Here is a 16,063-nt window from a genome sequence, read left to right as displayed (position 1 = left end):
GAGAAGAAGCCCATTTAGAATTTAAAAATGCCTTTTCCATCATGGCTTTACTCAGTAATTATTTTAGTGGATAATTTGAAGAAATTTATTTTAATGAATACAAGACATTAAGATATTTTGCTATAAAGTTGCTTTAGATAGGTATATTTTTTAGCTGGGCTGATTATGATAAAACTAGATATTTGACCTTTTTAATTGAAACTTAGAATTTATTTATTTATAGTAGTTGGTTGTTATCCATGAATTATTCTAACATACCTCCTGGGAATACTATAATAAATAAATGAGAAATTTTCAACCTAGCAGTCCAGGCTGAATTCGTGTGAATGTAGCTCACAGGAGCAAAGCTGACTTCTTTTGGTCTGAGATCTGTTTTTCATATGGTCAGTGATGGCTCTTCACTCCGCCTGTAACAGAATTGTACAGCTCGTATTCTGAGAGGCTGTCTACTGGATCCAAGTGATTTCCCTTCCTGAACTATGAGCAGCGATGCCCCTTCTGAGGAGGAAAGCAGGCCAATTTGCCTTGGCTAAAACCCCATGGCCCAGAGTCAAGCCCTTAAGTGCTTTTTCAAGTGCCTAGGCTAGTCTCTTTGAGGATCAGTGAAGGTAGCCTAAGAAGGAAATTACCCAATCATTTCTGTTCTGGCATCTATTAGTACACATCTGTTTCTTTCAGTTGTGTAGGGGAATGGATCTGAACTGGCTATTTCCCTAGATATGAGGATACATCTACTATGAGATAGAAAATAATTTTCATAGACCTACAAAGAGTTAGAGACTATATTATAAAACAATTATGCCTGATAATAGTTTATTCATTAAATATTCCTCATACATGCTGCACAGTATTTTAATGATATTTAGAGTACTAGAAAGCTTGAAACTTGGGCATTTATTCTAGGATTTCTCAATATGTGGACCATGTCCCTGGTCCTGATGAATCTGCATCTCCAGTAAAGAGGCCTAAAAACATCACTTCTGTCAGTTATCTCAGATGGCTCTGGGTAAACGACCACGTCTGTCTATATGACCTGATCTTTAGATCATACCTTGTTGAACTGATTGCTAGCACTCATTGGAGAATAAAAGAAAAGTTAGCAGTAAAATGTAAATAACTGATGGGAATCCAAATATAAATGTTCTTCGCCTCAGAGACAAAATAACAGTGGAGTTCAGGTGTCATTAGTTTCTCAGATTTTAGTCCCACTTTGATAATGCTAATACACACAATTTTTCACCAGAAAGGCACAGATTTGGTGTGATAAGTATGGAAGAGTGAATGAACTTTTCTTAGGTATGGAGTAACAATGGGGAATATTTATCTGCAAGGGTGAAGAACAGCCCCTGTTTGAATACCATGTGTCAAATGTCAGCTTAGTTGGGTTACATTTCTTTAGTCTTTACTTTGAGGTGAGGACATTGTAAGGCTTGGACACTTGATTCCAGTGTTAATGTTGGTGTGCTCATTTCCCCTTTGAGGACATTGTAAGGTTTGGACACATGTTTCCAATGTTAATGTTACTGTCATTTTTCTTTCTTATTTTATTCTCTTTTGGGGGTGAATTTTGCAATTTCTGTGTGTTCATCCTCACTGTTCAATGACGTCTCAGGATTTTCAGCATTGATACTGTTTGGAAGGAGTCTGGTGGAAGATCCACCTCAACTCCCTTCCCCTATCTCTTTCCCTAAACGTGCCCCTTCAAAACCCGCCAAACACAGCTCCTCTCCCAGAGAGGCTCAAGACAACTGCCACAGGGTATATAAGCTGCATCCCAGAAAATTGACAGTCGTTTTTCTGGTTTCATGGCCCTGTCTCCCAGGAATGCTTTACCCAATAAACCTGGGCTTTACCTGATTCGATCTGATTTGGATTGCTGCGTTGGCTGAGAGCCCTATCAGGGTGCAAAAACTTATCATCTGGAGGTTCCACTGAGCGGGGCTCATTTTTCCCCACTGGCCCAGGGCCGCATGGTGGGAAAACACCCCTCTCCCCAACACCTGCTCTCTGTTAGACTAAGATCGGCTCTCAGTTGGGTAAGTTGCCCTTTCCAAGTCCTTGCCGAGGAGGCCCAGGGCCTCTTCATTTTTCGGGGTGTCCTGCCAAAACGTGGCCGCACCAACCCTCCGACCTGTTCCGGAGCACAGGGCTGCCTTTGCTCCACCCAACCCATTCTGGAGCAAAGGGCTACCTTTGTTCCATGGGACCCCTTCTTCAGAAGACATTCTGTTGAAGGGAATTTCCCACACACACCCATTTTCTTGACCCAAGACTTACCACACTGGACTCATTGTGCTAGGCTTCGGGTCCCCAGCATAGACTTGAGAAATGGCACTTGCCATTCAAAGCCTGATCCCCAAACACCCCTGCAGGGTCTCTTACAAAATCTATTCAAACTGGGGCTACAGAACTGTCCTACATCCATGGTTTTTGGGTTCTGCGTGCCTGCCCTCTCTGCAGAGGCCAATATCTCATAGCATGGGTCCATTCACAGCTGGAGACACTCACCACTCTTCCACTTCCCCCAAACTCTACCTACCCAACCTCCTCCTCTGGGGCTGCAAATCTAAGACCAAATTCCTCCTCTTTACCCTCCTTCCTGTCCTCCCCTCTCCTAACTGCTCCCCCTTCATCTCCCAAAGCCTCAACCTACACACTGGACTAACACCCCCAAATCTTCCCTGGTTTCTTCTTATACTCGGTCTCGCCAGACTCCTGCCTTCCCACCCATTTCATTTCTCAGTCAGCACCAAATATTAGAAAAAATTTTAAAAAGGCTGAGGAATATCCCCAAACTCCCCTACAGGAATTGGTGAAAATGGCTTTTAAAGTTTTTAATGCTCGAGAATGACAACTGAGTCAACCCAACAGACAAGGCTGCAACAGAATGCGCTCCAAGCCTAAGCCTTAGCAGCTGCTCTGAGGCCACCAGGGCCCCCACAAAGGGTACAAAGGAAGTCGGCCATGAGGCTCCATCCCACCAGAGCTCAGCCCAAGTCATCTCCTCCAAAAACTTGCTTCAAATGCAGCAAGCAGGGCCACTGGTCACGGTATTGCCCTGACCCCCAGCTGCACAGGAGGCCATGCCCCGTCTGCCGACAGCCTGGGCACTGGAAATCCGAATGCCCCTGTGCAGGCTCGTCCTCTATGTCATGCCATGGAGGTCCAGCCTCACCAACTCTGGCAACTGAGAACTCCTAAGCCTGGTGTAGAACTGACATGGCCTAGACCTGCTGACTCCCATTGCTCTCTCGGAGCCTAGGATGACACTCTGGGTAGTGGGTAAGTCCATTGACTTTCCTTTGGACACAGGAGCTACCTATTCTGTTTTGGCATCTCACTCAATTCCTGCAGTTTCCTCACCAATTTCTGTCACAGGGGTGGATGGGATCCCTTCCTTCCCACTTAAGACCCTGACACTTCCCTGCATTCTTTCAGGGCGATTCTTCTCACACTCTTTTTCTGGTCATATCTGCTTGCCCTGCACCTCTGGTTGGTTGCAATGTTCTCAGCCCCCACACTCTCCTGAGTATTTCACAGGTCCATTCACAGGGGCCTTCCAGATATGTCAGCCTCTGCACCAGCTTTGAGGACATCAACCAGGTGAGGATTGGCAGGTGGACTTCACTCACATGCCCACACCTAAAGAACTCTGTTACCTCCTAACTATGGTTGACACCTTTATCCTCAGAAAAGGTTGAGAAGGCCAATGGACTCATCAAACAACAGCTCACCAAGCTCTCCACTGAACTCAGTTTATCTTGGCCCTCCCTTCTCCCCATTGCCCTTACCTGCCTCCAGACCACCCCATGCTCTCCTACAGGCCTGAGCCCTTTTGAGATCCTTTATGGAAGGCCTTTCCTCCTCAATCACTACCTCCCGGCTCAAACTCCCTCACTGGTCAGGTACCTCCCCTATCTCTCTCTTCTGAGGTCCCTTCTCCATTCATACTGTGATCCTCACCACCCCCTCGGCTGCCAAGCTCCTGGGACATCCATGCTGGTACCATCTCTCCAGGCTCAAGAAGTCACCTATTCAGGATACGTGGTCTGTCCAGCAGCTGGTACCTTCCACCCTCCAGTTTTCCAAGATGTCCCACTAAATGGCCTATCTGCTCTTCTGCTCTGTACATTCATCTTTACATTTATGGCAGATGTTAATGACCTGTTTTTTCCCCTAGAAACTTGTCTTCTTTGCTTCCTCCAGAAACAGATTCCTGAGGTCTCCAGGATGACAATTAACCGGATGCTCCTGCACTCACACCTCCTTCTGAATGCGAATGTGAGCTCACCAATTCTCAACTCCTCTTCCCCATGTTGCCCCATGCCCACAGGAAGTAGTCAGACTTGAACTGGTGACCCAATACCCAAAGAGTCTGGAATGTTTGGCTGGGAGCTCCACCTCAACCCCTGGCACCCTGGTATCCCTATACCCAAAGGAGTCTGGTGGAAGATCCACCTCAACTCCCCTCCCCATCTCTTTCCCCAAACTCAACACTTCAAAGCCAGCCAAACACAGCTCCTCCCCCAGAGAGGCTCAAGACCACTCCCACAGGGTATATAAGCTGCATCCCAGAAAACAGACACATGGTTCTTTTGGTCTTATGTCCCTGTCTCCTCTCTGAGGGGTGGGAATCACCTGGGAATGCTTTTCCCATTAAACCTGGGCTTTCCAATTCAGTCTGATTCAGTTTGCTGAGATGATGGAGAAGCCTTCAGGAGGCCTAAAACACACACACACCACACACACAAACACACACTCTACCACATACACACACACACTGCAGACACACACCACACATACACAATTACACATTAAAAACTAATCTTTAAAGAATTTCAGGGAATGAATTTATCTGTTTTGTGTTTTTTCATGTATTGTTGTAGAATTTGGTAGGCTTTCTTGATAATATTTAATTAGTACTTGTATAAAATAACAAGCAGTGGGATCTTGGAGACTGCACGTCTTCTTAATGAGAAATAAGATGACATGGTGTTCTTTGTAGTCTGTGATGCACACACTCGCAACAGCTTAAGGGCCTCACTACTCACACTTCTGAGTCTGTAGTGGTTCTTTAGAAAAGTAACTGCTGAAAGTCGCCAAACGGGGATTCCTTTTCCAAACGAAGCCCCCTAGTTATAAATCTCCCATTGCTGAGGGATGTAAAGGTCAACATTAGCAGCCTGGGTCTCAAACAGATCATGGCAAATCATTTGCCAAAAAACGGAGTGTTCGCAGATTGCTTGGCCCGGAGCGTTACAAGGGAGCAAGCTCCCGCCCCACCCTTTACTCCGCGTTTCCTGCCTGCCTCGATCCAAGGAAACAAATATTTAGATACATTTGAAACCTCGACAGAAGTTTATACTAATGTGAGCAGAATGCATTATGGAGAACAGACGATGTTGCAATATTGCTTGTTTCCCTACAGTTAGCAAGGTCTGCAACTTCGTCCTTGAGAACAGAGGATTGCCCCCTTCCCAGACCCACCCCTATCTGTTCTCACAAGTTCAAGCTCTGAAGTTCGTGCGATTTAGGGTGACTTATTTCTTGAGTAGCCTTTTGCTTTTCACTCTGTGAACTGCACTAGTGCTCAGGCCTCTGCAGTTCCGGCGAATCAGAAGCTCTCCATATTTGGGTTTTCAGTTCTCTCCCTTCACTGGGTTCCTCTGACTGTGGGTTTTCTGTTTTGTTTTTTCTCAACAAATGTAAAATATTTTAATAAAGTGAAAACGGACGGAAAAAAAAAAAAAAAAACCCGACTCATTCTGCTCAGCCAGGGATTGGGTTGCTGATGTCATTCTTGTTGTGGTGGCCAAACAGTTCTAAGGAGAATAATCAATCTAGCAGACCCTGCTTTTCAGTTGGAAAGGAAAACATTGTTGCAAGCTCTCTTATCTCCCTTTCCTCCTCCTTTTGTTTTCTTCTCTCTCCGTAAAAAGGAAAGAAATAAGGGTAAATGTAAATCTCTGGAATAGTTGCATGCTTTCTTGTGTGCTACACCACACACATTTCTTTTCATCCCTCCTGTCCTATTCCACTGGTTAACACATATTTTTTCACGACTGTTATTCTTTATGGACAGAAAAAGAATGACACAGACCTGTATCTAACAGTTTGAGAATTCTTCTCACTCCAGTGCTCCTCTTAGTTCAGGCATTGCTCTCTGCTTTCATGATTTATCTAAGCCCTGAACTCTTTATCTTCACCTCAGCCTGTTTACAGTATCCAGCTCAGATCCAGCCTCCAGCCCACGTCATGCCTCGGACGTCCCGTGACTTTGAATAGCCGGGGAGTCATAGCAGACACCTAAGCCTCTGTCTGACTATTCTTGTTCTCCCCTGTTGTGAAAAGCTTCATCAGTCACCGGGCATCAAGACTGAGTTTCTAAAGTGATTTTGACTTCTCTTTCTCGGTGATTCTTTCTGGTGAACTAGTAGCCAAACACCATTGCTTTGTTCTAGATAAAAGGACCAACACCCCTGGAAGTCTCATGCATTTTTTTTCTTTTTCATTTTTGTGGTGCTGAGGACAGAAGCCAGGACCTTATACACGCCAGGTGAGTGGTTTCCTACTGAGGTGCAAGCCTGGCCCCAGCCTTGTTTAATTTAAAACCAGAAAACTGGAGTTCAATCCCTGGGTTCCACTTCCTGCCAGAGACCTGTTGCTTCAAATTTCCCTGGGTCTCCTATGAAATAGAGATAATGTGATGCCAATCTCGAAAGAATCATGGACTTAGACTAGCACGTTGAAAGAGTTCTCTAGATGTCAGCCGCTGTCTTTTTTTTTTAACTATTGTCTTCAGTCACATGGTCCCTGACCTTATTTATGCCTAGGGTATTGAATTATTTAACCAGTCTTCTACTCATTCCATTTCAAATCCACAGCAGAGTTTCTGCCAATCAAGGACCCAGTCAGAGCCCTATAAAGTCACACTAGGTATTTCAATATACAGAATCAAAGATGGGATGACTGTCATTTATTAGAACACAGAAAATAAGACAAAGAAGGAACCAGATGAATAACTTCTCTCTCCTCTAAAGCAGAGGCAACAAGGCAGGAGGCTGGGGTGCTCAGGAGCTAAACTAAAAATTCCATAAAGCAGGAGTTAAACTTAGAGCAGGGGGCATGGCTTGGATGACCCTCGTACCTCCCCAGGGAACAGATGAAACCAAATATAGGAATGCTAGATGAAGGTCCAAATGTAAGGTGATGCTGACAAAAATTTGCAACATGCAGAAGAGGAGCTGTTTTCCACTCCCCGCTTATAGCTACAGTTTCCAGATTCTAAGGGAACCAGCTGATACAATGAAGTGATTTGCAGCACTACCTGGACAGAATAGAGGACGGTGAACTGGATGAGACACACGCAGCACAGTATTGTGTAAAACACACAACCGCTCCTTTGCTTGAAAAAATCAACTGCCTGTCCAGTGCTTAGGTGACAAAATTCAGATGCCTCAAACTTCAGGCAACATGTTCTTTTCCAGTTCCTTCTCCAAATCCTTTATTTCCTCACCATTATCCCAAATTGCAAGGCCCTTGACTTTGTAGGTTTTGATTCATTCTCTTGAAACCTTTATTTCCTCCAGTGTTTTCTTCTAATTGCCTCTTTGGTTTTCCTTTATATTTTAATGAAATCTTCATTATTCAAGATTCATCTCTACTATTGAATTGAAATTCCCAGGCAAAATTAATAACCTGTTGTCATAGTTACTTTTAAATTTCTTAAACAAGACACGGTGACCAAGGCAGTTTATAAAAGGAAGTGTTTAACTGGGGGTTCACAGTTCCAGAGGGGTGGAGTTCATGACCCTCATGGTGGGAAGCCTGACAACAGGCAAGCATGGTGCTGGAGCTGCAGGCAGTCACTGAGAGCTTGTATCTTGAGATACAACCATGATTGGGGGGGGGGGGAGAGAGAGAGAGAGAGAGAGAGAGAGAGAGAGAGAGAGAGAGAGAGCGAGCCTGGGAACGGATGGCATGGGCTTTTGAAACTTCACAGCCTGTCCCCAATGGCACAAGAGCACACTTCCTAATCCTTCCTCAAACAGTTTCACTAACAGGGGAGTAACTATTCAAACATATGAACCCATGGCGGCAGTGGGGATGGGGTGGGGGGTGAGGGTGGGGGAGTCATTCTGATTCAAACAACGTCACCTGTTCTTCTGTAAGTCCATGAACCATTCCTTTATCCATTCAAATAAAGTATGTATTGACCTCTTATTATGTAAGAGACATTGTGCAAAGTGCTGACACACAGTAATGAGTGACAGCATCCTTGGTCTCTGCTGTGCTGACCACCCTGTGGAACTGACCCTGGAACTGGAATCTGCAGTAACTAGTGGTAACTAGGAAAAAGAAGATGGATTGGAGAGGAGTAATGAATTTGGTTTTAGACAAGTCAATCGACTTTTTTTAAAAAAAAGTTGTGGTGCAAATGAGTTTAGAAGTCTAAAGTGATGACTGACTGGAGAGATGCGTTTGGCATCTGGGTGTACATCCTAACTGAAGTGCTAAGGAGAGGAAAGAGGGGGACTATGACTGACAACAATTAACACACGAGTCTACTGAGGGGCTTCACCTGTAAGAAGAGGGATGTTCAGAGAGGAACAGAGCCAGGGAGAAAAAAAATCTCGAAATGTAGAGGCACCATAGCCTTGGGCATTCTTGAAGTTATTAAGGCCGCCATACAGGGGTTTTCACTGGATTGACAATCTCACTAGAAAACACAAAGAGATCCTTTGCAGCAGAATGAGAGCCCTGTCAAAGGAGTGGAAATGGAGATGGCTGTTATAAAGAGCTTGCTTGAGAAATTTGACTGGAAGAAAAAGTGAACTTATTTTGTATGAATGTCTCTCTGTTTCTCTGTCTCTTCTCTCTCTTTTGATTGTGTGTGTGTGTGTGTGTGTGTGTGTGTGTGTGTCTGTCTGTCTGTCTCTTTCTCTCTCTCTCACTGTCCCTGTCTTTCTGTCTGCTTCTGTCAGTCTGTGTCTGTCTGTCTGTCTGTGTGCATGTGTGTATTTGTCTATCTCTGCTTCTTTCCCTCTCTCTGTCCATCTATCTGTCTGTCTGTCTGTCTCTCTCTCTCTCTCTCTCTCTCTCTCTCTCTCTCTCTCTCTCTCTCTCTGTGTGTATGGATGTCACATGACACAGAGTGCACTTGTATAGAGGAAAGCTTGTGGTAGTTGACTTTTTCTTCCCACCACATGGATCCTGGGTTTTGAACTTAGGTCATCAGGTGAGGCTTCTAGTGTCCTCCTTACTCACTGAGGCATCTCACCAGCCCCAAGGTACTGATTTTACTGTATTGCATTTGTTATTGGTACTGATTCTTTAAACAGCACATAAACTTCCTTTGGGCAGTTATCAATATTTGCAGACTTATCATTTGCATCAGGAACTGATAAAGGAATTGTGTGACTGATGGAAGTTATTTTTAAAAGATGAATTTAATAATAAAATAACAGCAAGATTTTTATGACTTGGTATAAGATGAATTGCTAAATGGTCTTATTAATAAAAAACCTGGAGCCAGATATTGGGGTGAAAACTGAGAGATCAGGAATAGGACAAGCCACAGTCAACCTCACCTCACCAACTCCTCAGCTTCCAGAGAGACCTATTTCCTGTATACCCAGGTCCATATGCCTTTCTGTTCTGCCATCTCACTTCCTCTCTCTGCCCAGTTACATCACTTCCTGTCTGTCTGTACAGACTTCCAGACCTCTATGGTCAGTGCTGGGACTAAGGCATGTGCCACCATGCTTGGTTCTGTTCCCAGTGCGGCCTTGAACTCACAGAGATCTGGATGGATCTCTGCCTCCCAAATGCTAAGATTAAAAGCATGTGCTACCGTGGCTTGACTTGTATGTTTATTATAGTGACTGCCTTTTTCCTCTGATCCTTAGATAAGCTTTATTAGGGTGCACAATATATTGGGGGACACAATATATCACCACAACTTGGCTTTAAAAGGATGGAAGGTTGTTAGGGTGGGTAGGGATCAACAGCCTTAGAGGCTGCCGAAGATGGATCCTTCCCTCATGATGGGCTTTGACACCACCTCTGACTTTCCTGGATAATGGAAAGGAAAACATCACAATTGCCCTTCCTTAGGCCTCTTGGCCAAAAGAATAGAGTAGAATATATTTTTCAGGAAGTAAATGTAGCTGGGCCTGTCAATTACCTGGTTAGGAGGCCACCCCACTGGAAATCTCAATACGTTGTAAGGGAATGGGAGGTATAATAGTTACCCACTTAATGAGATAATGTGCTTTGCCCAAAGCTCTCCTTCAGTGCGCCACAAACACACTTCCCTTAAGTCAGCACTGTTAAACTTGACCACTTTTTAAAAAATATGCATTCTAAGCTTAAATAACATAATTTGCTGATCCACATCTTTTCCCAAAAGCCTAGACCTATTTTTTCCTGTGTAAACATGCCTTCCTGACATCCTGGGCTATCTCACTAGTTATCTGAAGCTCCACTCGACCCTTGTACCAGCCACTGTGGACCTCCATTACTGAGCACATCCGCTTCCACACAGCATGGTGTCCTTGGACCCTTTCCCCATCTCTCTCCTGCTGGGTGCTGCCAAGATTTACAGCTTTCCTGCCCTGTTTTTCTCTGACACACAAATAAAATTGTGCTTGAGTTTCCTTCTGAATCTGTTTCAAAATTCTTTTGTTAACAAGGCAAGAGTTTGAAAGGGATCCCAATTTCCCCAATAACAAGATTTGTTCATTCTTTTTCTAATTCTGAGGCTGTTTCAACAACATGAAAACATTTTCTATACTAAAAACTAGAAAAGAAGTTATAGGAATAAATGGAAAATAAAGCTGGGTTTTGAAAAGTCCAAAAACAAAATTCATAGCTTTTGTTTGAAGACTCAAACATGTACCCTACTTTAATATAAACATTTGAAAAGCTAAGCTTTGTTTATATTTTTGCTATTTTTTTTTCAAAATGTATTCTCTAACCTTGTAATCTTATGACAAATTTTAATTTAATTTACATAAAATCTAGTTTATTTCAATATCATACTTGTTCTCTTTGGAAGCATATTTTTAAATTATTTCTTCTCATTATTTGTGATATTACAAGACAAAATGATTTTAATCTAGACTAGTGTTTAACAGTATTGCATGTTCTTATTTAAGAACTGCTCACAATGCTCTTGAAAACAAATTGCTGAAGGACCATGCATATACTTCCACACTTACCACACTTATCCTGTGTCTCTGTCACCTGACCCTTCTATCTTCTGAGTCTTCATGTGTTCCCTGCCTCCTGTATTTTCTGGGTCTCAAGCAACTCCCTTAAAATGTCTGTCAGTGTGAACAGGTTGTGCAAATACTTTTTCGGATGACTGTAAATGGCACATGGAGATTGGTAGACTTTCCTTCCTCCTCCTATGGGTATTCCAGCTGGGCCTGGCTCTTCCTGCCTGGATCCTGGAACCCATGCTTAGTTGGAAGGAATTTCTTTGTCACAGGATCTATTATGGACAAATAACAGCATTTTCTCTCAAATCAAATACGACACCAGGCACTGTCTCTGCTGCGCATGCAGTTTTCCCTCAGGTCATGTATGTTCCACACAGAAGTACATGCCTCTTTACAGCGTGTAGGGCCCCTGGGACTCTGAGAGTGTTAGAGGTCATGTATGTTCCACGCAGAAGTACATGCCTCTTTACAGCGTGTAGGGCCCCTGGGACTCTGAGAGTGTTAGAGGTCATGTATGTTCCCCGCAGAAGTACATGCCTCTTTACAGCATGTAGGGCCACTGGGACTCTGAGAGTGTTGTGACAGTTAAGGACTGATGTTTTCTGCTAAATGTTTGCTTCTGAAGCTCTTCAGTATTTGGTTGGTTCCATCTTGGCTGTTGTTTGTTTTGCTATTTATTTGTGTGGCTCCAGTCATCTCTCTGGCTTTGACAAATTTCTAATGTAGCTGTTCTTGCAGACTCCACTACGAGCCCAAACTCACCGAAAGCAACTCTTTTCTCAGTGTCTCCTTCCAGCCCGTGACATGACATACAGATCTAGTAACTATTGGAAATTTTACTATAGACTTCAGAGAGCATGGAGCACGTTGTTGTAGGGAGGGGGAGTAATTGCCCTCCTACTTTAAGCAGTTCCTTTTCATAAATAATAATTTTTGTTTGTGTAGTAAGAAATCCATCACATAAACTTTTTACTATTTTTTCTTAGTAAACGTGATGTACCAATTCTACTATGTTACACAAATCTGATTCACAAAAATGTTCATTACATTTGCTTTCTTTGTCAATTACAACTTTTTCTAAAACCTAAGATGATTGTTTTTTATAAGAACCAGAAGTTAAAATATGAATATAGAAACACACAATTGCTGACACCTACTATTGCCTAGATGTATTAACATACAATTGTTTCATGAATTCTCATAATTAATTATTTCCATGCTTAGAGAACATTATCCACACATACAAAAGTGGCTCGTAGAGAAATGGCTACCGGGATGACAGAATTAACCACGAGTCCTGTCATGTAATGAGACCTGAACCCTGATCCTCTTCAAGTAGAGTTGAGTGCATTTAACCACTGAGGTGCCCTCTCAGCCCCAGTTCATCTGTCGCACTAGAAATGGTCACTCTACTTACAGACATCACCTCACACCGTATTTAAGAAATAGATTCCCTGGGTCCCCAGCCCTTTCTTTTCTTACTCTTACTCTTTTCTTACTGCACTGGAACCTTGAGCATGCCTTTCCGAACAGCTGCAAGACAACGTCGGCATGAGCTAAGATAAACCTTGCAAAGCACAGAACACAGTGGTTGGTGTGCGACAAACACAAAGTCATTCTTCTTTCATGGATGTAGATATTTTGCTTTTAAAAATGCCTTTTCTTGGTTAGCAAAGCAGGCCACAGTAAACTGTGTTAGAAAGGGAGAAGTCTTCATATCCCCGTGAGAAGGAAGTTGTTTCACTGGGAAGGTAAGGGATAGAGTCAACTCTCAGTAAAATCTTGAACTAAGTAAGGAGAGAGTAGGTAACACAACAGTGCTGCTATTCTCTTTCCCCTTCAAACATATGAAAAACAGAACACAGAGAATGTGGAAGATGTTTAGTAGTTTCAGCTTAGTATTCTATGATCTAAAATGGTAAGCTCTACTAGTGGAATCCTGGGGGCAGAGTCACAGATAAATGGCAGATATCCTATCATTTTGCATAATAGCATTCTACGCCCAGGGCACATATAATCAATCCAATACACTACACAAACATTTAAAAATAGTCTAGAGATTAAAGCTGGAAAAGAAAATGAAGTTATGAAGAGATATTGTGGTGTGCCAAATTAAATTTGAAAAACAATAGATTAAAAAATTTGAAAACAATTCTGTTAATCCAACTAATACTGAAACACAAGGTAGGTCTAACACTGAATTAGTAGAGGAGTTGGACACACAAACTCAATTTAGAATCAGTTGCTGCAGCCAGTCATGATCAGTCAGCCCAAGAGAAGTCTGCAAAGTCTGAGACTGGGAGTAGCAAGGCACTCTGCGTGTCTCTACTCACGTAACAAATGCCTTCACGTAGAGCCTGGCTTGGAGGATGAAACGCTGCTGCTCTTTCTTTTCATGTGTTAAGGACATAAATTTCTCCAAGAAGCAGCGCATTTGACTAAGTGAAGGGAACTGAACAGCCTTCTGTGAAAATCCTTTTTTCAGTTCCCGAACTGTATTCTCAATTTGCAGCATGACATTTCTGAAGTCAAATATGAGAAATTCCACTTTTATTGAACTTCCCACTCACATGTAACCTGTCAATCATGCTTTAGACTTCAGGATCACCAGCTTTTCTCTCTGTGACATAGAAAATATGAAATATTGAAAGCGAAAAAACAACTACAGCCGTGTGGCAAAGATGGGTCACAAAACAAACTATAATGGACCCACTCACTGGTGGTTTATTACTGCTTGCTTATTCTACACAATTTCTAAAAAAGGACAAAACGGTACTTTGTTCTCTAAACTGGCTGATACACTGTAAGTTGGGTATTCCTTTATGTCTAGTTCAGCAGTTTCAGAAACACTGAAACATTCTGCATACAGCTGTGTTCCCACTTGCACAGACGCAACATCTGCCAAAGCAAATACTGGCCTCTCCCTGTAATTCCACCAGAATTTCTCCTGTATTTATGGGATGGGCATGCTGATTATAAGCTGGGGTTCTGGTGTTTGGTTCTCAACTACGTTGTACTTAAGTTCATTCTATGTGTTTTTGGTTAGAACTTGAAAGCAGTGCCACTTTTAGATTTGGGAGGGTGCAAAGAAATACAGCCAGACAATTACATTATGCCCATGATATATCCTCATTATGTGTCTTTGGACCATATGTATATTTGAAGTGCTCACCATTTCTCTCCTTTCCAAAATATAAATTTAAAAACTCTATTATAGATTTGTATTTTGCCTGTACCAGTTAAGAGTACAAAAAATGAATCTTGCTCTTACCATTTTAAAGTATGTGTGCCACAGAAAACCATACGTTGATGAAAAGGTTTTAAAAGACATCAGTCACGATATTATTCTGGGAAATTCATTTGTTAAGTTTAACTCCTTTTAAGAATGAAGAGTTATTCTTAATATTTATCAGTTTAGCAGGGAGTAAAATGATGGAAACTTCTGCTAGAACAGGATAGTAGATGGATTTTATGCTTCTGATCTACACTTGTCCACACATCCTCATAGTTTACTCATTTGATAATGATATCAGTGATGACCTTTTTCCAATAATTTCATTTTATTACTACTTTTCTATAGCTCTCACAAATGGTAACATGTATCTATTCTGGAATTGTAAGTAAAATGTTAGTTTTTACCCCTTCAGCCATTTTTGGTGTACTACGCACTTCCTTCAGTATATACACATACAGTATAGAGTTAGACCAGGCAAGTATCAGTGGAACTAGATCTCTGTATTCTTTTCAATGCCACACTGCATTAAAGGTGGTTATGAAATAAAGCTTTTTAAATTTTATTTTAAATTACTTTTTTTATTTCTTTAAGTTTATATTATAATTACATCACTTCTCCCTTCCCTTTCTTCCTTCATACCCTTTATATAAAACATCTTGATTTTTTTTTCAAATTCATGGCTGGCCTCTTTTAAAATTAATTGTTGTTATATATGTACATGTACATGTATACATATCCATACTCCTAAATACACAGGTACAACTTTCTCAGTCCATAAAATGTTACTTGTATGTAGTTTTGCAGAGATGATCATTTGGTATTAGACAACCAATTAGGGTGATTTTCCCCGAGAAGACTATTTCTCCAATTCTCAGCATTCCTTAGTTGCATATAGTTTTTTGTGAAGGATTGAGGCCTCCTGTTTTTTCCCCATCCATTTTGGCATATCTATTTTTGTCCTTGTTCAGCTCATGTTTAGCAGTCACAGTGATGAGACTTTATGGTATGAGTGTAACCTCTTGTCTTAGTTAGGGCTTCTATTGCTGTTCAGAGACACCATGGCCACCACAACTCTTATAGAGTAAAAACAGTTAATTGGGCAGGGCTGCATTTCCAGAGGGTCAGTCCATTATCATTATGGCGCTACATGGTGGCATGCAGGCAGACATGGCGCTGGAGAAAGAGCTGAGATTCCTACATCTTGACCTATGGGCAACAAGAAGTGGTCTGTCTCACTGGGTGTGGCTTGAGCATATGTGAGACCTCAAAACCCTCCTCCACAGTGACATACTTCCTCCAACAAGGCCATACCTACTCCAACAAAGCCACACCTCCTAAGAGTGCCTCTCCCAATGGGCTTATGGGGGTCAGCTACATTCAAACTACCACACATCTGATACTATAAGGAGGCAGAGTCTCACAGCAAACTCCCTGCTCCTCTGGCTTTTACAGTACTTCTGTCCCTTTTCTACAATGATCCCTGAGCTTTAGGTACAGGTATTGCATTGTAGATGTATCCATTGGATCTTAGCTCCACAACTCTGCATTCGGATTGGTTGTGGCTTTCTGTAGTGTTCTCCATCTGTTGTGAAGAGAAGTTTCC

The 16,063-nt window shown here is 42.4% G+C and overlaps 1 long non-coding RNA gene across 2 annotated transcripts in view; it reads right to left on the bottom strand.

Annotated features, from left to right (window-relative positions):
• The window catches only part of LOC128117466 (uncharacterized), a 75,098-nt gene extending 61,417 nt beyond the window's left edge, over window positions 1-13,681 (bottom strand). For both annotated transcript variants that reach the window (XR_008220810.1, XR_008220809.1), the window contains exon 1: window positions 13,559-13,681. This is a non-coding gene — a long non-coding RNA (uncharacterized LOC128117466). The remainder of the gene's footprint in view (window positions 1-13,558) is intronic.
• Window positions 13,682-16,063: the final 2,382 nt, after the last annotated feature.

This window comes from Peromyscus californicus, unplaced genomic scaffold (genome assembly GCF_007827085.1).
Source record: "Peromyscus californicus insignis strain IS unplaced genomic scaffold, ASM782708v3 Scaffold_21__1_contigs__length_65335640, whole genome shotgun sequence".
NCBI classification, from domain to species: domain Eukaryota; kingdom Metazoa; phylum Chordata; class Mammalia; order Rodentia; family Cricetidae; genus Peromyscus; species Peromyscus californicus.
The sequence above is the reverse complement of the archived record's forward strand: the minus strand, read 5'-3'. Positions and strand labels throughout refer to the sequence as shown.